Source organism: Paroedura picta, chromosome 5 (assembly GCF_049243985.1).
Source record: "Paroedura picta isolate Pp20150507F chromosome 5, Ppicta_v3.0, whole genome shotgun sequence".
Lineage (NCBI taxonomy): Eukaryota > Metazoa > Chordata > Lepidosauria > Squamata > Gekkonidae > Paroedura > Paroedura picta.
In genome coordinates, this window is record NC_135373.1 from 43279495 (window position 1) to 43300010 (window position 20516).

The window sequence follows — 20516 nt, forward strand, 5'->3', positions numbered from 1 at the left end:
CTCCAGATGCCTAATACATTTTTACAAAATCCCCAGATTTGGAAATGGAAATGGAATCTGCCTCTCCCATACTAGTTTGTCTCCGTAATTAATATAATGTTTCTAATTTCGATTTGTTTTCCAGATTTAGTTTCCAATTGTTGATTTTATTTTTTGGCCAAGTTGCATATACTTCTTAATGGCTCTTTTTCACATTTAGGAATTTTATTACTGGTTTTGCAGACTGAAACGACATGTGACCTCCATTAGTGAGTTCCCTGCACCATTTTTGTCATGCAAAGTGAAATGAGGTTTCCTATTTTGTTCAAAGCATAGTTCCACACCCAAGCACTAACTGCTGGTAGATAGTTGTTTTCAGTGAGCACTGGTGATTAAGAGCTACCAAATACTCATGCTATGCCGATGGTATATGATACAGAGAACACTCAGCAAGGCAAAATCTGAATTTTGCTCTTGGAGGAATTGGGTAGAGCTCGTAGTGCTGACTTGCATTTAGGGCAACTGGCCTCATTTTTAAAGGCTAGCACTACACGTCTAGTTGCCTGCTTGCTTTCCATGCTCAGTTTTTACATACTGAGGCAGTCTGGGTAATACATTATAGGACCTCATGATGAATTCTTCCATTGCCCAGTGTATAGAATAAAAAACTGTTTTATTAATCATATATTTATATGCCACCCTCCCCTGCAGCTCAGGGCAGTTGACATAGAACGTGAGAGAACATGAAATATGGAATAAGTACAACATAACTCACTAAGAACGTCTAATAAAACAGTGATGACAGTAATAACAGTGGTTCAGTGACTGGTTGAATTTCAGTTGGTCAGTTTGCTCTGATATCACCCCCCAACTAGTTCCAGGCGCTTACGTGCCCTTCACAAATGGGCTGTTCCTTCATACGGATATGTGATTGATCTGGCCAGCTGACAGGATATATATTTTTTTAAATGCCCATGTGCATAGATCTAACTAGTGCTGTCTGTCCATCGTAATTGTGGGGTTTCCCCAAAAGATACATGCATGCATGTCACCAGCCTAGCCAATGTTATGTCACAACCACCATTAACAATGTTAAAAAAAAAAAAGGTAAAGGTATCCCCTGTGCAAGCACCGAGTCATGTCTGACCCTTGGGGTGACGCCCTCTTGCGTTTTCATGGCAGACTCAATACGGGGTGGTTTGCCATTCCCTTCCCCAGTCAAATCAAATCAAATTTATTTGATACAGCACTGTGGCCAGATAAAACAGATAGTCATTACCGTTTACCCCCCAGCAAGCTGGATACTCATTTTACCGACCGCCGAAGGATGGAAGGCTGAGTCAACCCTGAGCCGGCTGCTGGTATCAAACTCCCAGCCTCATGGGCAGAGCTTTCAGACTGCATGACTGCTGCCTTAGCACTCTGCGCCACAGGAGGCTTTTAGTATTAACAATGTTATCTTGAAGCAATTAAACAAAATTATTCAAGCAGGGCAGAACAATGGGAAAAGATAAAAAGTGAAGAAACTACATGAAAGTTTACACCAGTTAGTCCTTACTTTAAAAATGAAGATGAGAATGAAGCAGCATCACAAACAGCAGTCCAAAGTGGGTTGAGTTGGAAGGGAGGGGGGGGAGCCACACTTGCCTTTTGCCTGCGGCCTCAGAATCACTAAGACCACCACGACATGAATTTAAATTAGGAAAAGCACCACAAGTCACCAGAGTTCTCTATCAGCAAATTGATCCTATGAAGGGTTCCTTCCTGCCACATGGGGAAGAGGGGGGTAAAATATTATTAACTACCTCCAACTCCCCTGCTTTTTCTTTTTGTTGATGTTGGCATGAACTCCAGAAGCCACCACATGCTGGTTTTCAGGTATGTTTCTCTTTCAGGCTAGGAAAGTTGCAAAAGAGCCCCCTTTAGACATCTGTGGTTTGGTACACATGGTGGGAGACCCATGGCTGAACTACTAAAAAATCTCGAGAGGCAGACAGCTACTTGCTGGGGGATGCATGCTAAGGTACTACAGAGGAGCATGTAATGTTTTGTTCCTGTAGCTAGATTGTACGAGATACATGAGAATGCACTCAGGCTAAGAGAACATGAAGAGATATGTCTGGAGATGTTTTATAGTAGTAGAAGCCTCTTCTTTGAAGTCGTTTGAGCATCTTATAGTCCCTATTACAACATTGTATTAGTACATTTTAATATCAAGCTACTGAGGAAGACCCCCAGAGGGGCTGAAATACATTTGATCCTTTGTATTAAGTCACTTGATCTCTATGTATTGAATCTGTGCATTAATGTATGATTAACATTGATGTTTTAAAAATCTTAACACTGCTTATGGATAGTAATAAATTTGTATTTTAACATTTAGCATATTTGGCTGCTCAACTTCCAAGGTTCCCAGCAAATATATGCAGGTTGGATTATTTTGTTCCTTCTTTTGTTGTTGACTGTTTTCCCCAGGTCTGCCATTCAAAAAGCTAGAGGGGGCTATTGTAAATTTGCATATGAGTTATATAAGCCCTCAAATTTAAGAAAATGGTATAACATTTGTGGCAAATCGGGGAAGAGGTCATCTTCCTTTCCAGTCTCTGCCTTTCCAGGAGTAGGGTGCCTCAGTCCATGAATAATTTACCATCCACAATCCGCCATCTTGGTTTGGTTGCAATGCAAACCAACTACCTTTTCCCTGGGATTTGCCCATTACTCCTGTGTGTGGTCTGCAATGCCCATCCTTGCTGTGCTTTGCTAGAACATTCAGAAAGGAAGCAAAAAACTTTCTCAGTTCCAGCATGCTTGTTGTTGCACGTAAAGGCACAAGAGGGCACCACTGGAACAGCTAGTGAAGAGCTGTAAGGTGGTGCTTGTTTTCCGAAGTCTGCATTGAAATGATTTCAGGGTCAGCTGGTTCCAAATTGACAGCTGTGGAAATGTATCTTGTAAATCAGAGGGCTGCAAGATTATTTGCTGTGTTTAACATTTTTAGAAAATCTCAGTTGCGATGTGAGTTGCCCTGTGCCTATAACAACCTTGATGGAATGTTATCACTATGCCTGGAAAGGCTTCAGGTGCCCATATTTACACATTGAACCTTCTGTTAAAGGGACAGGAGATTGTTCTCCAGAGCAGGGGTAGTCAACCTGTGGTCCTCCAGATGTTCACGGATTACAATTCCCAGGAGCCCCTGCCAGCAAACGCTGGCAGGGGCTCATGGGAATTGTAGTCCGTGAACATCTGGAGAACCACAGGTTGACTACCCCTGCTCCAGAGGGACCTCTTGGCAACCCTATATCATTATCTTTGTGAAGCTGGTAAGTAACTGGAGGTATCTGGGTCAGAAATGTTAGCATACTATTCTGTGTCCAGCTACTTTAGTTGAAAATGCCACTAAAACTTGAATTCAGGCTTGAAGATGTACGAAAGTGTTTAAGGGTGCAGTTTGGAATAGACTTGTGCACCCTAGAGAAGGCTAGATTTGTTGCCACTGCTAATTAACTAGCCTTTGGTTGTTTTTAAATCCCACCAAGCCAAACCAGTTCACCAAAGGTGGCAGGAGGGGAGAATCACAGGGACCACAAGCACCAGTCTTCTTGTCAAAATGCCTTTAGCTCTCTGAAGAAACCTCCTGGTCTGAGTCTGGGCCTTTTCTTCTCTATTTTAAAAATTCAAATGCTAAGTTTCTGCATTTCTAAAAAAGAATCTGTAAGAGATTGATAACAAACAGTAGCAGCAATGGCATCAGTATTTAAATATGTTGCTGAAATAGTAGCATTTGCATAAAGCTGGGACAACGGGAAGAAGAGACTTGAATAAACAGGTGCATTTCCCCCTGCATTGGAAAGAAGACACAGGTGGCACCAGGTGAATATCCTTCCAGCGAGGGACACAAGATACTATTCAAGAATTGCTTTCTTGAGCTAATATATTCATCTTTGTTGATATGTATACTGCAAATTAATGATCATGTCATCTCAATTTGCCTTAGGAGAGGGAGTTTAACCTTTAAACTGCCATTCATTCCCTCTCCCCCAATCAAACCAGGCACCCTGCTTTGTTGTTACCAGAGGGAGTATGTGTTTAAAAGGATGTGTATTTTTTTCTTTTAGAATGTGAAGAGCAGAGCAGGAGAGCTCAATTTAAAGCTGAGTGCAGGTAAAAAAGAGCTAAACACTCCCTAAATTTTCCTGCAGGCCTCAAGGCAAACAAGTTTGCTATTTGCATTTCATAAACGGGACTGTTAACCACATGATCTTCAGCTTCTCGGTTTTGAGAATCCGAAAAACTTCCAAATTCAGGTGTTCCCAGAAGGAAGCCTCTAACCGCTGTCTCAGCAGCCAGACAGGTTTGTAAGGGAAGCACGGGAAGGAAAAATGCTTTAACATTTTTCTGTGGCAGAATGAAGACCCTGGGCATTTTTGTACTTCAGTGATAAAGGCAAGGCAGCTTCTCCATCAGCATGAAATTTCTAGCGATAAGTCCCAGAGGCCAGGGAGAAGAAAACAGCACTCTGTCTTGACTGCTGCCTGGAGTGATGGCTTCATGTGGCATTGGTGTCCAGCCATCCCTGAGTTGGGGTGTGTGTGTGTGTGTGTCAGCTTTGCTGAGTCAGGCTGGGTGGCAAGCAGGCTGCTGCTCCGCCCTCAGAAACTGTCTAAGCCCTCCAGGAAATCCACTCCATCACAGCTGTGGGCTGGAGCGATAAAGCCCTTCAAATATTTGGCTCTGCTTCGGAGCCACCTCTTAAATCACCAGCCCGGCTTCCTGCTGGCTGCTATGTGGTTTGCCTTGGCAGCCTTCCCGTTTGCCTTATCAGAGCAGCCGAAAAAGAGGGATCCTGCTCCTACTGGAATAGGGCAGCCTGTGTGAATGTCAACAGCCTTTCCTCGGCCCTCTTGCCCTTTCTGTGGCTGCTCCAGCTTTTGTTGGGCCAACATGCATGATATTTGGGCTCTTGAGTGGCAGCCTGTAGCCGCTCAGTACTGCTCCGGGAATTCTTCCCTGGAGCCTCCATTTGTTCATATGCCCCTGTGTCTTATGCAAAACATGAGTCCAAGTTGGCTGAAAGCAAGTTCTGGCTGAGCATTAGATTAGCAGGCCCCCTAGAGCAGGGGTAGTCAAACTGCGGCCCTCCAGATGTCCATGGACTACAATTCCCAGGAGCCCCTGCCAGCAAATGCTGCTTTAGAGCAGTGGTCCCCAACCTGCGGGCCGTGGCCCGGTGCCGGGCCGCGGCTCCCTCTCCCCGCCCCCCCGCAGTAAAAAACTTCCCAGGCCGCAAGCTTGCGGCCCGGGAAGCTTCTTACTGCGGGAGGGCGGGGAGAGGGAATCAGGGCCGCGCCGCACACTGCGCACAAGCGGCTGGACCGCGCATGCGCACATGCGCCATGCATGGCTGAAATCACGCATGCGTGGCACTTTTGCACATCTGCGAAAGTGCCGCGCATCCACGATTTCGGCCGCACATGGCCCATGCGCGGCCTCGGCCTCGCTTGCGCCATGCGCAGGCGGGGAAGTTGCCCTGCCGGTCCCCAGCCTCAGAAAGGTTGGGGACCACTGCTCTAGAGCGCTCCTTGTGAATGAGGTATGTTGTCCATATTTTAAAACCAGCCCCTGCCACAAACTCTAAATTGATGGTACTCTCTCTGAGCAATACAGAAACCCATATCTGCAATTCTCAGCTACCAAAAGGCCCACATGGACTTGTGTATGCCCCGCATGCCACCCCAAGTATACACACTGGGCCAGTGTGATGTAGTGGTTAAGAGTGTCGAACTAGCATCTGGGAGAGATCAGTGTAACGTGTAGACCAACCCAGATTCAAGTGGGCAGCCATGTTGGTGTGAAGTAGCACAACAAAGATTGAGTCCAATGGCACCTTTAAGATCAACAGAGATTTATTCAAGGCGTGAGCTTTCCTGTGCAGGCACACTTCTTGTTCCATTTTGTCTGAGGAAGTGTGCCTGCACACGAAAGCTCACGCCTTGAATAAATCTCTGTTGATCTTAAAAGTGCCATTGGACTCAATTTTTTGTTATGTAGACAAACTGTAACAGCTTCAGAAGAGAGAAACGAAGGTGATCAAGGAACAGGAAAAAACGTCATACAAGGAAACACTGAATATGCTTACCCTGGAGAACTGAACACTCTGGAAAGCATGATGGGATTCTTCAAATACCACCCAATCCCCCATTTTGTTTTCACAACAACTCTATGAAGCAGTTAGAAAGAGTGAGACTGATTCATTGCTGCCTGATTTAAGGAAAGCCAGCTTGGTGTTTAAAAGCAGCAGCCTTTAATCTGGAGAACTGTGTTTGATTCCCCATTCCTCCTCCACATGCAGCAAGCTGGGTGACCTTGGGCAAGTCACAGTTCTCTTAGAGCAGGGTTAGTCAACCTGTGGTCCTCCAGATGTTCATGGACTACAATTCCCATGAGCCCCTGCCAGCAAATGCTGGCAGGGTCTCATGGGAATTGTAGTCCATGAACATCTGGAGGACCACAGGTCGACTAACCCTGCTCTAAGAGAACTCTCAGCCTCTCCTACATTACTGGGTGTCCGTTGTGGGGAGAGGAAGGAGAGGCGATTATAATGCTCTGAGTCTCCAGGTAGTAAAAAGCAGAGTACAAAAATTCTTCTAGTGAAGTTCATGATACCTTGGGGATTTGAACCTGGATCTCCTGATCATACTCCAACCGAGTAGGCACGGCAACATATGTATCCCACTTGTATCCTTTGATTTAGGCTCTCTGAATGGCTTCCATGAAACAGCCAGCATCACAATAAAACATATCTATCAAATAAGTAGAAACAGATATGAAACATGTGCAGAATAATAAAGTTGCCTGATGAATGAAAACAGCCCAAGAGTATCTAAAAACCAAGCTTTAAAACTGGACTCTTAAGAATAGTAAAGGTTTGGCTCAGGGGAGTTCGTTTGGCTGAAGACATCATTCTGTGCGATGAATGGGTTCTTGCCACCCACCTAGGGACATTCTGAGCAGGACTTTCTCCACTGATCTCGCACAATTTGGGGCAATGCTACATATTGTAATGAGTGGGAATGACCACAACTTTCCAGAAACCATTGTGGCAAGACTCCCAAAGGATTCATAATGCAGGAGCTGTTATAAAGATTACAATATTTTAGGCTCAAACAGAAACCAAGATCGTACACCTCATTCCCGCTCCATAAAATGCTAATTGCAGGCTTGTATGGCTTCAGTTTGCCCCAGGGCCTGCAGGCAATGGGGAACAAGGTTCTTGTTTTGCTACTATGATTTTGAAGACACGCCCTTTGAAGAACACACTCTTTTAATTTTTTTTACCATAAGCCGTTGGGACAATCTCTCGCCTGTACAGCCCTGAGGCAAATTGAGGCTGCACAAGACTGCGGTTTGCGTCTTACGACGTTTCATTGTTTTCATCTGTTTTGACCCTTCAGTTTTCATTCATAAATTGTGAATATAATTGTGGCGTTTCTTGCACAAGATTCTCGACACCTCTGAAGAAAATAGGCCTAAGTCCTTGGAGGGAACTGTGAACTCAATTTAGAACTGATTTTTTAAAAATTAAACCTAATATTAAATGTCTATGTATTTGAATGCTTTTGTAAGCTGAGGAAGGGAAGGTTATAAATAAAAAACAAATAGAACTGATTTCATTTTAGTGTAGTTATTTACTGTGGATCACGGATTCCTAAAAAGTAGTGTTCTGCTTTTGGCATCCATTGGAGGAAAAACACTTTTGGAGGAAGGCTCTTTAGGCTTTAGAAGTGGTTAGAATAATAGAAGGGGACATAAAGGCCATCTAGTCCAACCCCCTGCTCAATGCTGCATCAGCCTAATGCATTCAGGAAAAGTGTCTGTCCATCTGCTGCTTGAAGACTGCTAGTGAGAAGGAGTTCACCACCTCATTAGGCAATTGATTCCACTTCGGAACTACTTTGTTAAATCCCCCCCCCCCCCATATCTAGCCAATATCGTTCTACATGTAGTTTAAACTCATTACTGCAGGTCTTATCCTCCGTTGCCAACAGGAACTACTCTCTGCTCTCCTCTAAGTGACAACCTTTCAAATACTTAAAGGCAGCAATCATGGCCCCCAAGTTACTCAGCCTTTCCTCATAAGGTTTGGCTCCCCACGCCCCGGATCATTCTCATCACTCTCCTCTGAGCACTCTCAATTTTGTCCACCTCTTTTTTTTTTAAATGAGGCCTCCAGGTGGAGTCTGACCAATGAGGTATACAGTGGCACTATGACATTTTGTGATTCCCCCCCCCCAGGTTTTTATCATTGTTCTTTTATTTTTGTAGTTTTAAAAAACAGTTGCCTTATATTGTAAGTTCCCTTGAGTTCCCCAACAGGGAAAAGCAGCCAATATATGTTTTAAATCAATAATTTCTGCTGTATAGGGACCCTGCCTAGTTTCTGAAAAGCTCAGTTGATTTTTTATTGTATTTTAATGTTTTATTCTGTGAACCACCGCAGGTTCCTAGGGAATGTGGCGGTACACAAATCGAAATATAACTAAATATAAATAAATATCACATTAGGAGAAATACCGATGGGTGCTGTGGTGCTCATGGGCACCGCATTGGGGAACCCTGATGTAACCACTATGTCACTGAATCTCAAGTTGCAATCGCTGTTCATAATAGCAGCAAATGGCAGTGATGTTATCTTCCTAACATAAATGATAGGTTATCTAAACTTAGGCAGGAGAAAGCTCCTTCAACTTTTGGCCCTTTCATGGGGAAAGAGGTACTTAAGGCTTCTTCAGCCAGGGAAAAGGTTTGATCTTTGCTCAGTGGAGGATAGGACAACTGTCCCAGTATTTCATGGAAGAGAAAAGTGGCAGCTTTCCTTCACTTAGGTCACCACTTATGTAAGGAGGGAGGTGAAGATAAACAAAGGAGGGAAGTTTTAGGAAGGTTGTATTGAGAAGGCTTCACAGAAGAAGTCCGGTTTCAGGAAGGGTTTGAAGGATGTAAGAGGAGGGCAAGGTGTAGGTGTTCTAGGTGTAAGTTAGAGCAGAAGGGAGAGTGTAGAAACTTGAGGAAGCAGGAGCCATTCAGACATCTCAGGGTGGTGCAGCTAGAGGTGCAAAGGTCTCAGGCGGGGCTGTTTTGAGTATGTGAGAAGAGAAAGAGGTGGGGAACGAGCACATGGAGGGCATTGACACTAAAGATGAGATCATGGTGGATCTGAGAGCAGATGGGAAGCCGATGTCAAGGTTTGAGGAAGGGTGACATCTGGCCAGTGCTGAGAAAGGCAAATACATTTACGCAGATTCTTCAAAATGACAAAAACACTCTGAGGCTTGGGGTTCATGTAGGGATGCCAACAGGCCTTGATAAAAATATCCTGTTCCTTTTAACAGGGGTTTAATGTATGGATATGAGCGACTGAAGCTTTTCATGACATGGTTGAAAATAACAGTCAATAACATCCCATTAAGCCTCTGTTACAGAGACAAGATATTTTCCTCCAGGCCTGCTGGCAAAGTTGGGTGTGAATGACATCACCGTCCTGACTTCATGAGTTGTACGCAGATGGATCTTCACCCTGCTGACTCAAACCTGCAGAGCTTGCTTCAGAGCTTAAGACGGAACAACACAAATGAGTAGTCTCAAAACGGTACATTTGTACAGATCGAAACTCATTTCGTTCCTCGGAAGCAACAGCACATCAGATGTGACTGCCGAGACAAGGGAAAAGTCTCGCTTTGTTGAGAGCAGCTTGCAGCCCAATCTTTCACATGTTGCTTTGCAGATAATTCCCAGTGGTATCAGTGGGCCTCATTCCCAAGTAAGTCTGTTGAGGACTGTATCTTTGCCGTTCTCCAGTTTTTCATTTGCTTCAAGATTGATGCGAAGGGTAAGCGATCCTTTTTGCCTTGGCTAACGTTTGAGTTGCAAAGTGCTTTGCTTGCCTTGAGATTAAAGGAAACAGGAGTATGTAAAGATGTCTATAAATATTGGTCTAGTTTCTTCCACACTTCTCCCAAGTCTGGTGCTTCGTCCAAAAAGAAAAAGAAAAAGAAAGGGTTATTTATGCCCTTCTTCCATATGGAAGAGTTGTTACAAATCATCAGCTTCTTTCCCCTCCACTCTTCTCCAGGGCTGCTCAGGAGCAGGTCAGGGTGTCTGCCAGTTTTCCCCTTCCCTTCCCATCATCTGAAGCCCTAAACCGGTGGGTCTGAAATGGGCCAGCCATGCTGGGAGAGCCCCATCCCCCACCCCAAGAAATCTGAAATTGTATTAAGTAAATTAAACGTCTCTTCTAACAAGTAGCTTTATTGAAGACGAGGGAAGTTGTGCCCAGAACTCTGTTCAGCGAGTGGCTAAATGATCCCATGTGCTCTTTATAGGAAACAAATGGCAGAAGGCATGCTGCCTCCGTAAAGCCCTCACAAGCCTTGACGTTGGAGGCACGAGCTTTTCCACTGCTTGCGGTTATGGAATACCCGGCGCTTTCATGTCCTGCCAGCCGTGACCCTTAGACACAGAGCACAGGAGAAGGGGAGCAGCTGACTTGTGGGAATAATCAACATTCCTGGAGAACAATTTACCCTGGCAGCGCAAAAAGGCAACTTTTTTAGCCCTTCAGTTTTCTGCCCACTATTAAAGATGACAATACCGGCATGTCGATGGAGGAAGCAGCAAAAGGCTGGTCTGCATAGGGGAATGGAAGAAGAAGGCCCTGGGCAGGCCAACGCAGGCATCACTTGGTTGACTGTGAGGTACAATGCCCAGCCAGCAGGGTCTTGGGAAGGGCCAGTTCCCAGTATCTTGAAGAAAAAACAGGAAGTTTCTATCTGACAGAGTTGGAGAGGACAGCAGAATGTAACCACCATGTTTCTTGCAGCGGGGGTATACGTCTGAGCTCTAGATACCATGAGAAGCAATTTTTCATTATGTCAAAGCCCCAGCTCAAATTTTGTCCCAAGCTATGAGATCACAATTCAGGTGCTCTTCTTGCTGGTTATTTGGTTGTCATCTACAAGAAGCAGATACTTTTCTGTGGTTTCCTCAGAATCATGGAATGCTCTCCCTCTGGTGTCCTGTTTGTTTTCCTTCTTTTAGGAGGAAACGTGAAATAATTCCTAGTCTACTAGACCACCCTGTGAAATCATTTCTATTCTACTAGTCCATCTAAGGGCCAGTATATCCCCTTCCAACTCTGTATATCCCCTTCCAACTCTATGACTCTATCTGTAATTCTATGAGTTCCCATAACAAAAGTTGTCAAGCTATCATGAACAGTTTGGGTTAGGCCATTTTGACAAGCGTAGTTAATCTGGAGAAATGGGTTTGATTCTCTGCTCCTCTACAAGAAGCCTGCTGGGTGACTTTGGGCCAGTCACAGTTCTCTGCCTTACAAGGTGCCAGTTGTGAGGAGAGGAAGGGAAGGTGATTGTAAAGTGCTCTAGGAATTCTTTAGGGAGATAAAAGTGGGGCATGAAAACCCACTCTTCTTCTTAAACTGGGTTTTACATTTCTAATTAATGGAAGACAAATATAAATAAACAGGCATTTGATTATACACTTTTATTTTTTTTAATGGCTCTTCTCCGTTTATTTGTGCGTGAATGGCTATTGTACAAGAAACTCACCTGAGATATAACAGGCTTAAATGCTGACAGGACCCAGGGTTCAACCAGAAGTAACCGAGTTTCTCTCTCTCTCTCTCTCTCTGGATTTCCAGAGCAAGAAGCCAGAATTGAGGCTATGTCCTGTTTGGCTTTACAGCTGCTGCTGCTATTCATCCCTCTGATGTCTCAAGATTGGACCTTCAGGACTCCCATCAACCCTAGGATCACTTGTGGAATTTCTGGCAGCAATAGAAGGTGGATCAAAATACCTTTTAGGCCCATTTCCTGTTCTGAGCCTTTAACAATTCCTTTCAGACACGTCAGTGAAGCAGGCCAGCCTATCCAGTCTAGACATACTGGTCATGAGCACTGACCAAAAACTGACCAGTTTTGCAGTCTTAACAGCATCCTCTTTAAGGCAGGCACAACATCCATAAACACTCTAAATAGATGTAATATAAAACTCCAAATAGATAATGGGGTCCGCTCAAAGTGCCTTTGAAACTAGCATTTCACAAAACTGCTTTTTGGCAGGATAGTACGACTAAAATCGGAACGCCTGTCACAAATTGTTTATTGTGTCTTGATCCTCTGACCTGTCGGTGATCTGGTTCCCCTTGGCCTTTGGTCCCTGGCCTTCCTCATCTACACCTACTTGCCCGGCCTAGGTATTCCTGTACAAGACCTTCTCTGATAAAAGGAATTAGGAACTTCTTATCCTAACAAAGCTGAATTCTCAGCAAGGCTTGGCTGAATTTATTTTGCTTCTGTCTGGACTAGTTTTACCTCTTTGAGGCCTGTGTTCTCTCTAGAGTGCCTAAGCCTTCTGCAGAGTGTTTCAGGATTAACAAAGAAACTGTACTTCTGTTGGGGGAGTGTGTAACTCCTGTGAAGAGAACCCCGGGGGCTCCACACCTCTGCATATGTTCGATCCTCCAAACAGTGCCACCTGTGCTAGCGGCCTGACACGCTGTAAATCGTTGCCTGGAAGGAACCATACGGCATGTGACAGGGCGCAGATTGTGTCAGCCGTGTTGTGTACCTAGGCCAGAAGCCAGAGGCCCAGCTTGGTCTCTGCTGCCAGACCCAAAAGATTTTAACGTTTGCCTTTTGAAAAAAAATGCAAGTGGTATTAATGAATCACTAACGGTGGCAGAAAAGGGGAAGAGGCGGGGGAAGGCTCCTGTTGTTATCCTCCTTTGCATGTCATCATGACAAATGAATAATGGGAAACCATTAAGGGTTTGGAACAGCTTCTGCATAAAAAGATTAGGCCTTGCAAACACCACTTGTCTGACTTTGGAAGCTCATATGTGAGATGGAGAGAGACCCTCCCCCAACAAGCTTAATTTGGGAATGTGAATAAAATTAAAGACACATGACCCATACGATGGGTGATATCAGGAATCTGCTTTAAACAGTCTTGCCAAAGCCAGTCCAAGGCCCCATCCAGACAATGTGTCAAGTAGGGTTGGGGGTGGTGGTGGTAGGGTGACCAGACCCAGAAGATTTGGGGATGGGGACCGAGGAGGACAGGGACCTCAGTGGGGTACAATGCTGTAGAATCCACCCTGCAAAACATCCATTTTCTCTAGGGAGACTAATTTCTATAGTTTGATGAGCTATAATTCCAGGATATCCCCAGGTCCCACTGGAGGTTGGCATCCCTCGTGGCAACCTATGATTAAATTCCACTTGAGCACCATTCCAGTTGGCAGTGGCACTGTGTGGACCTACTTGGTTCCTACCACCTCCCATCGTTGCACACAGCTTTGTTCAATGCTTTCTGACTTGACCGGGATACACTGATATATCTGAACTAAGATGTCTTAGTGAATTATTATTTGTTTACTTCAGAGAAGCATATATTCTAACCCCCTCAGTTTAATTCCAGTTTAGGATCTGGGCTTCTCTGGAGTAAGTAACTCCAAGTTCAGAAGAAGAAGAGTTGGTTCTTATATGCCGCTTTTCTCTACCCGAAGGAGACTCAAAGCGGCTTACATTTGCCTTTCCTTTCCTCTCCCCACAACAGACACCCTGTGAGGTAGGTGAGGCTGAGAGAGCCCTGAGATTACTGCTCGGTCAGAACAGTTTTATCAATGCCATGGCAAGCCCAAGGTCACCCAGCTGGCTGCATGTGGGGAAGTGCAGAATTGAACCTGGCATGCCAGATTAGAAGTCCGCACTCCTAACCACTACACCAAACTGTCTATTCACTTGGATATCCTAGTGAATTGGAGTTTGATCAAGCAGGAAAGGGTTCAAGTCAAGCACCACACACTAGGATATAGAAGGAGGTAGGGGGAATGCGCAAGACGTAGAAAAGTACTTGGTTTTGTGTCTAGCTAAAGTTTAATGCAACTTGGACAAAGGTGTATCTGAATGCAGGCTTGTAGTATTTTATCAGGCTTCTTCTCTATGGTAATCGAATTCTACAACAATTAATCCTAAAGCAGCTGTGCATAGCACTGATTGGTCAGTGCCTGTGACGTGCCCAAACAAAAAGTTCCTCCAATATGATGCACTTATTATTTTATGAAAAATTTTTAAAGGGGATAAATGAATAGAAGCATATACTCATGTGCATGCTGTGTTTTAATATATTTTGTAAAAAGTAGAATCTCTCTCTCATACACACACACATGCGCGCACACACACACATACATTGTGTAATGCAGAATTCAGTTACCTGGATCAAGTCTCCAAACAAAATTTTGACTCTGCTGTCAGTACACAAGGTGGCTCGATGCTAGCCATTTTTACTCTGACCAACCTCAGATTTGGAGAATCGACTAAAGCAATGTGTGAGCTTTGAACACTCTACATTTCAACAATTTTATCAATATTGTCAAAGACATATACAAATAATGAAATTTAAAAGAAAATTTCAGTGGAGCCGCTGGGACCAGACTTTGGGACACAAGTCCAGGGTATAAGAAAAGCACTGCTGGATCAGAACAGTGATCCATCTACTCCAGGCTTTCTCATCCAGGGAGAAAGCGTGTCTAAGTGAACGTTTGCACATGAACAATAAGGCAACGTGAAACAGATTGTCTGCAGCATCTCATCTAGTCCAGGCTTTCTGCATCATCAGACCACTTCTGGGATTTCTTGAAGTCTGAATAATGTTTCAGGGGTTTCTCAGTGGTAAGAAAGTTGAGAAAGGCTGATCTAACCCAACGTTCTGTTTCACACAGTGGCTGACCAGTTACCCCAGTGGGTCATCAAACTAGCATTACCAACCTCCAGGTTTGGCCTGAGGATCTCCAGACTACAGAGATCAGTTCTCCTAGAAAAATGGCTGTTTGGAGGATGGACTGGATGACATCATATCCCCTCTCCAAACTCAGCCCCTTCTCAGGCTCCTGGAACTTCTAAACCTGGAGTTGGCATTCCTCCAACTATCAAGGCATAGAGGTGTTCCCATGATACTGACTTCCACAAGTACTGAACGTTTTGCTGCATGTCTGCATCCATAGGTGGAGGATTCCTGCTTGTCAACTTGGCTAAAGCCTCAGCAGTGTCCTCCAAATGCAGGCTGTAGTTAGAGATGGGCAAGCTTCATCCAGCTCCCTTCCATCTTCATCCTTCTACTTCCTTTCTCCCAATGCATTCTGGGATTTCTGCTTCCCAGAACATCTGCCCTTAATGATGAAGAGAGGTCCCTAAGACTACAGGCAAAAATTAGCTAAACAGCTCTGGAGTACTTAATGATTAAAAAATTTACAGAATGGAACTTGGGTAAGCACAACTTTGTTTGGTTCTGCAGCTGTCCCTTGTTTTCCATGCACTGCCCTTGGAAAATCACTGTCCCTAATTTATCCCTAATTTTGCCTTTTGGAATGCTTTGTTAAAACACTGCTAATGTGAGTTGCTAACATGGAACAGCCTGTTCTCCAGTCTCTGAATGGGTGTGAAGAGCATGCACCATATCTCCTGAGCGTGTCTAAGTGAACGTTTGCACATGAACAATAAGACAACGTGAAACACATTGCCTGCAGCATCTCACGTAGCAGTAACAGAAGTATATTTTGAAGAAATCATAGAAAAATGATGAGTTTCTAGTGTGCCTTTGTCCAAAACTGCAATTTTCATCTTACACAAAGAAATAAGTACAATATCAATTAGGTGATGAAAATCCTTCAACAATGTGTAATGATGTTGGAGGGGGGGTTACAGAAGGATCCTTTGTGTCTCTGTTTTCAACTATGAAATGTCAAGGTACACTTAACAAAATGGGTAGGGATTCCGTGGGTCATCAAGACAAAGAGGGTGGCATCTTAAAGTCGCATGCAAATTATTGTTATATACATTAATAAAACATTTTGTGCATATCCTTTTGCAAGGGACTCTTAATGTAATGTCACTCTTCTCCAAGAAGATGATGAACAAGCACAATTTGGGTGCAATCTGTCAACTAGTTATTGATCACCTAACAGTAACAGGATCCATGCCACATTTTACCATTTTACCAACTTATCAACAAGAATATCAAAAGCTTTGCTGAAATCAACATAAACTATATCCATAGCATTCCCCTGATCCAGCAAGGTAGTAACTTTCTCAAAGTTTAGTTGGGAAATTCTGATAAAACAACTCTTAAGCCAACAGAATTGGGTTCACCCAGAAGGACAAGTTGAACAAAGAATATTTTATTTAAGAGGAAAGGTGGCTGTTTTCAATGGCTTTATTCTGGTGTGTATTCTTTTCTTTTTTGAATGTTACTTCTATCAAGCTGGCCACTAAACTAGGGAAACGGTGCTTACAGCCCTTTCCTTCCTCAATCGCTGCCATGTCGACAGACAGTTCCTTCCTTTATAAGGTCGCAACCATTCTTCCTAGGGGATGAGAGTTTTCAAGGTGGGATGGAGATAGGCCCACAGAACACTGTGTGCTTTGGCAGTGCCAACTAGAGACCACAACCCAGAAAGTTATTTTAGGTGTGTCTGCCACAACATCTGTTTTCCCCCCATAGAAGCTCTCAAAATGGTATGTATTTTTCAGGATTTTAAAGCCACTTTGCTGGTTGGTGCGAAAAAGTGCTGGTGCCATTCTCTTGCAACAAATATTATGTGCATCTCAAACAGAGATGGAGAGAAGACCATGGGCTAGAAGCCTGTAACATGACATTTGTGGTATGTGGGGGGCACCTGGGGGGGGGGTTCAGTGGAAAATAAGGTTGCCACCTAAAAGCACCACTTATCACAATTGATCTCCAGTTCCCCCAGAGAAAATAGCTGTTTTGGAGGATGGACTCAATGACCATATACCCCGCTGAGATCTTTCCCCAAACCCTGCCCTGATCCACCTTCCAAATCTCCAGGTATTTCCCAAATAAGAGTTGAAAACCCTAAAAATGATGAGTTTACTTTTCCTGGGTTAGACTGGGGCCTGTGTGTTATATCTAAGAATTGCATGGAAGCATTAAATAAATCAATTAATTGAATGATAGGTGAACATTTACAGAAGGATCTTGGAACATTCCTGAAGAAATCAGTTCATATGTTCAAGAATCTTTTCTCCCTGATGGGCATACCCAGAAGTCTAGTGATGTTTTGTTTCCCCCAGGGACATCTCTAGGTCAGAACAGAGGTGAGTTCTGGAAAATCCATGCTTCACAGGCATTTGGTGGCCCAGTTTGTTTGGACTGCGCTATGCTGCCAGCCTCTAGATGGCATCTGGAGCTTGCCCACTATTCCAATTGATCTCCAGCCAACTAAGAGTAAAATACTCCAGGCGGCCCAGCAGCACAACAGAGCCTCCCCGACCCGGAGCAGCACTGTCGTGCAGTTTTGCTTTTAAAAAGGGGATGTTGTTGTGTTATTACACAACAACATGTTGTGTTATTGTTGTGTTATGTTGTGTTATTACACAACAACACCTTCTTAAATATTTTTTTTAATGCCCCATTTCACCCTGCAGTACAGTGTGGGGAATTTCCCCCATTTTTCTATAAAGACTCTTTAAAATGACAGTTGTTCTGTTTGGTGGTAGGAGCTGGTGGAAATGATGCGGGGGGGGGGGGGGTTGCAAGGGTGGGGAAGGTCTGACAGGTCAGCCCAAATTTTTCCAACCACATGGTGCAGGCCCATGTTGCCCCGTTCCTGCCTGCAGGAAAAAACAAGAGGAACACTGATTTTCCCATGTTCCCTTGCTGCAGGGCAACTGAGGGCCTCAGTCAGGCCAGGCCTGGGACCACCTTGAACTGGGCCTGATTCCATTAGGAAGCAGGAATTTGGCCCTATTCAAAATGAGTGTTGTTCCCAGGCAAATCCCTCACTTGGAAGCGGTCTGGTTAGATCTATCAGCAATCCCCTAGAGCAGTGGTCCCCAAACTTTTTATCACTAGGGACCACTCCACGCCTTTTACTGAGGCCCGGTGGGGGGGGGGGTAGTTTACTCCTCTACTCTCAACCACTGCCCTAACACTCTCTGATCGCTATGGTAATGTTTAAACATCCCTTCAAAATAAGATACAGACACGCCACAACAATGAAGTGTGTTGTAAAGGGCTGGGGGGGGGGGTTTGAAGTAAAGGGCCGGGGGGGGGGGGGAGAGAAGGCTTCCTTCGAGGTCCACCTCCAATTAGTTGAAGGACCACATGTGGTCCGCGGCCTACAGGTTGGGGATTGCTACCCTAGAGGAAAATAAGAAGTAGGGGGATGGAATATCTCCTCTCCTGTAAGTCCTTGTGGTTCCCCCTCCTCTTGTGTGTGTGTGTATAAGTGCTCACAGCTTTACAGGTGGTTGAGGTGTTTTTGTCCAAGTGGCCTTCAAAGTGCTATTGGTTGAACTGCTTGATAGTGAACATCCACAAATATGATCTGGTACAATTCCTAGTCCTGAGTTCATTGGATTACTCTTCTCCCTCAACCCTGTCAAGCATGGCTTTTTGACCATGTAGCACATACTCCCCCCCCCCCCATCAGCATGACGAGTGGGGTATCAAAGGTGCTCCTCGGGAAAAGCAAAGAAAAATCTGTTTCTGTCAGCAGAAAACTGGTAAGATCCAAACCACTTGTTTAAGGTCAGGCAGCCACTTGGCAATTACTGTAATATGTTCTTGTTCAGGGATACAATGAATTAAAGCTTGCAGAGTGCAAATGTGTGAAATTTGGATTGGGTATTGATTTAAAAAAAATACACACCATAAGAGCAGATCCTACATGTAGTTTAGACATGGGAAGACGGATGTGGAGGGGAGAATTCCCAGGAAAATTTTTTCTTTCTTTCTTTCTTTCTTTCTTTCTTTCTTTCTTTCTTTCTTTCTTTCTTTCTTTCTTTCTTTCTTTCTTTCTTTCTTTCTTTCTTTCTTTCTCTGCAAATGCAGTCTAATTGCTTTAAAAGGGAGAATCCGTTTAGTGTTCTGTTTCCCCCCTTTCCTGTGTCCCATCGGACCTTTGCTGAGATTCTGGCCAAAACCTGAAACTTCCCACATTGTTTATCCAGTGACCTGACTGGGTGGGAAGGGAGGGAGCGGTAGACAAAACAGCCAGCAGTAGTTTTGTTAGAAATAAAAATCCTTCCAGAATGTCAAACAATGAAATGTTTGGAATAGCCCTGCTCTCATTTACCACACCTGTCCAAAGTTTTGCACCCCGTAGTGGGCACAACTGACATGGTGGGACCGGGGAAAGTAGGAATTTCATCTTCTTGTTCACACAGGAGGCGGCCTTAGTTCCTGCCCAAGTTCCCCTGAGTTACATGGATGGCCACCTAGAACAGATGCCATCCTGCTCTGGATTGCCAGTCTTGGCTCTGTCCTTTACTCCTGTGTAGTGAGCAGCACCATAAGCAGTAGTCTGGAGCAATGAGGCCTATCTCCATGCCATGTTGGTGTGATTTCGGAAGGTACAACATCAGGGCAGCCTTGTTTAGCCAGCCAAGGTAGCCTGCTACCAACTCTAGTGTGGTAAATCCCTGGGGGTAGAGTCTGGAGAAGGCAGTATTTGGGGAGGGGAGGAACCTCAGTGGGGTCTAATGTCATACAGTCCATCCGCCTAACAGACATTTTCTCCAAGGAAACTGATCTCTGTAATCTGAAGATCAGGTATCATTCTGGGAGGTTAGTCAACTTGATGTAGTGGTGAACAGCGGTGGCTTTCAATCTGGAGAACAGGGTTTTATTTGACTGGCACGTTCTAGTCAAAGTTGTTTACCTGTAAGTCAAAATAACAATGAGCTGGGACAGTGAGGGGTGCATGAGGGCTATCCTTTCGTCAGTGTTACGGTTGCCAAGTTTAGGTTGGGGTTGGTTGGTAACTAGATGGGAAATCACCAAGTATGTCCAGGGCTGCTATGAAGAGGTACAGTGGCAAACCACCTCTGCTTGTCTCTTTCATTGAAAACTCTACAGCAGCCTTTCTCGACTTTTTACCGTTGAGAAACCCCTGAAACATTCTTCAGGCTTTGAGAAACCCCAGAAGTGGTGTAATTATCCAGAATCCTTTACCACCCCTTCCAGGCCCATCATTGGCTATTTGTGGGGATCAACATGACCATATATCAGCAGTTCTCAACCGCTGTAATACTGCGACCCCAGTGGCGCCAGCAGCAGGGGCGGCATGCGGATGTACACAGGTGCTCAACAATCTGGAAGTGGCGTGGAGGTGGCCAGTGCTATGGCTCCGCTGCCACCAGCCACCACTGCTGCCGGCCGGCGCCGGCCGCCACCACCAACCTGTCTGGCGACCCCACGGAAGGGTCCAGGCGGCCCCACTTTGGGTCGGGACCCCAAGGTTGAGAACCATGCCATATATGGTTATATCACCAGATAAATGTTTAACAATTTTATATTAATTAATTCATTCATTCATTTCTAAACTCTCCAAAAGTGGTGTACAACAGTAAAAATACAAAGTACAAATACAACAAATAAAATATTAAAATTTGATTAAAACCAGCTTAAGTCCTATTGAACTCACTTCGTAG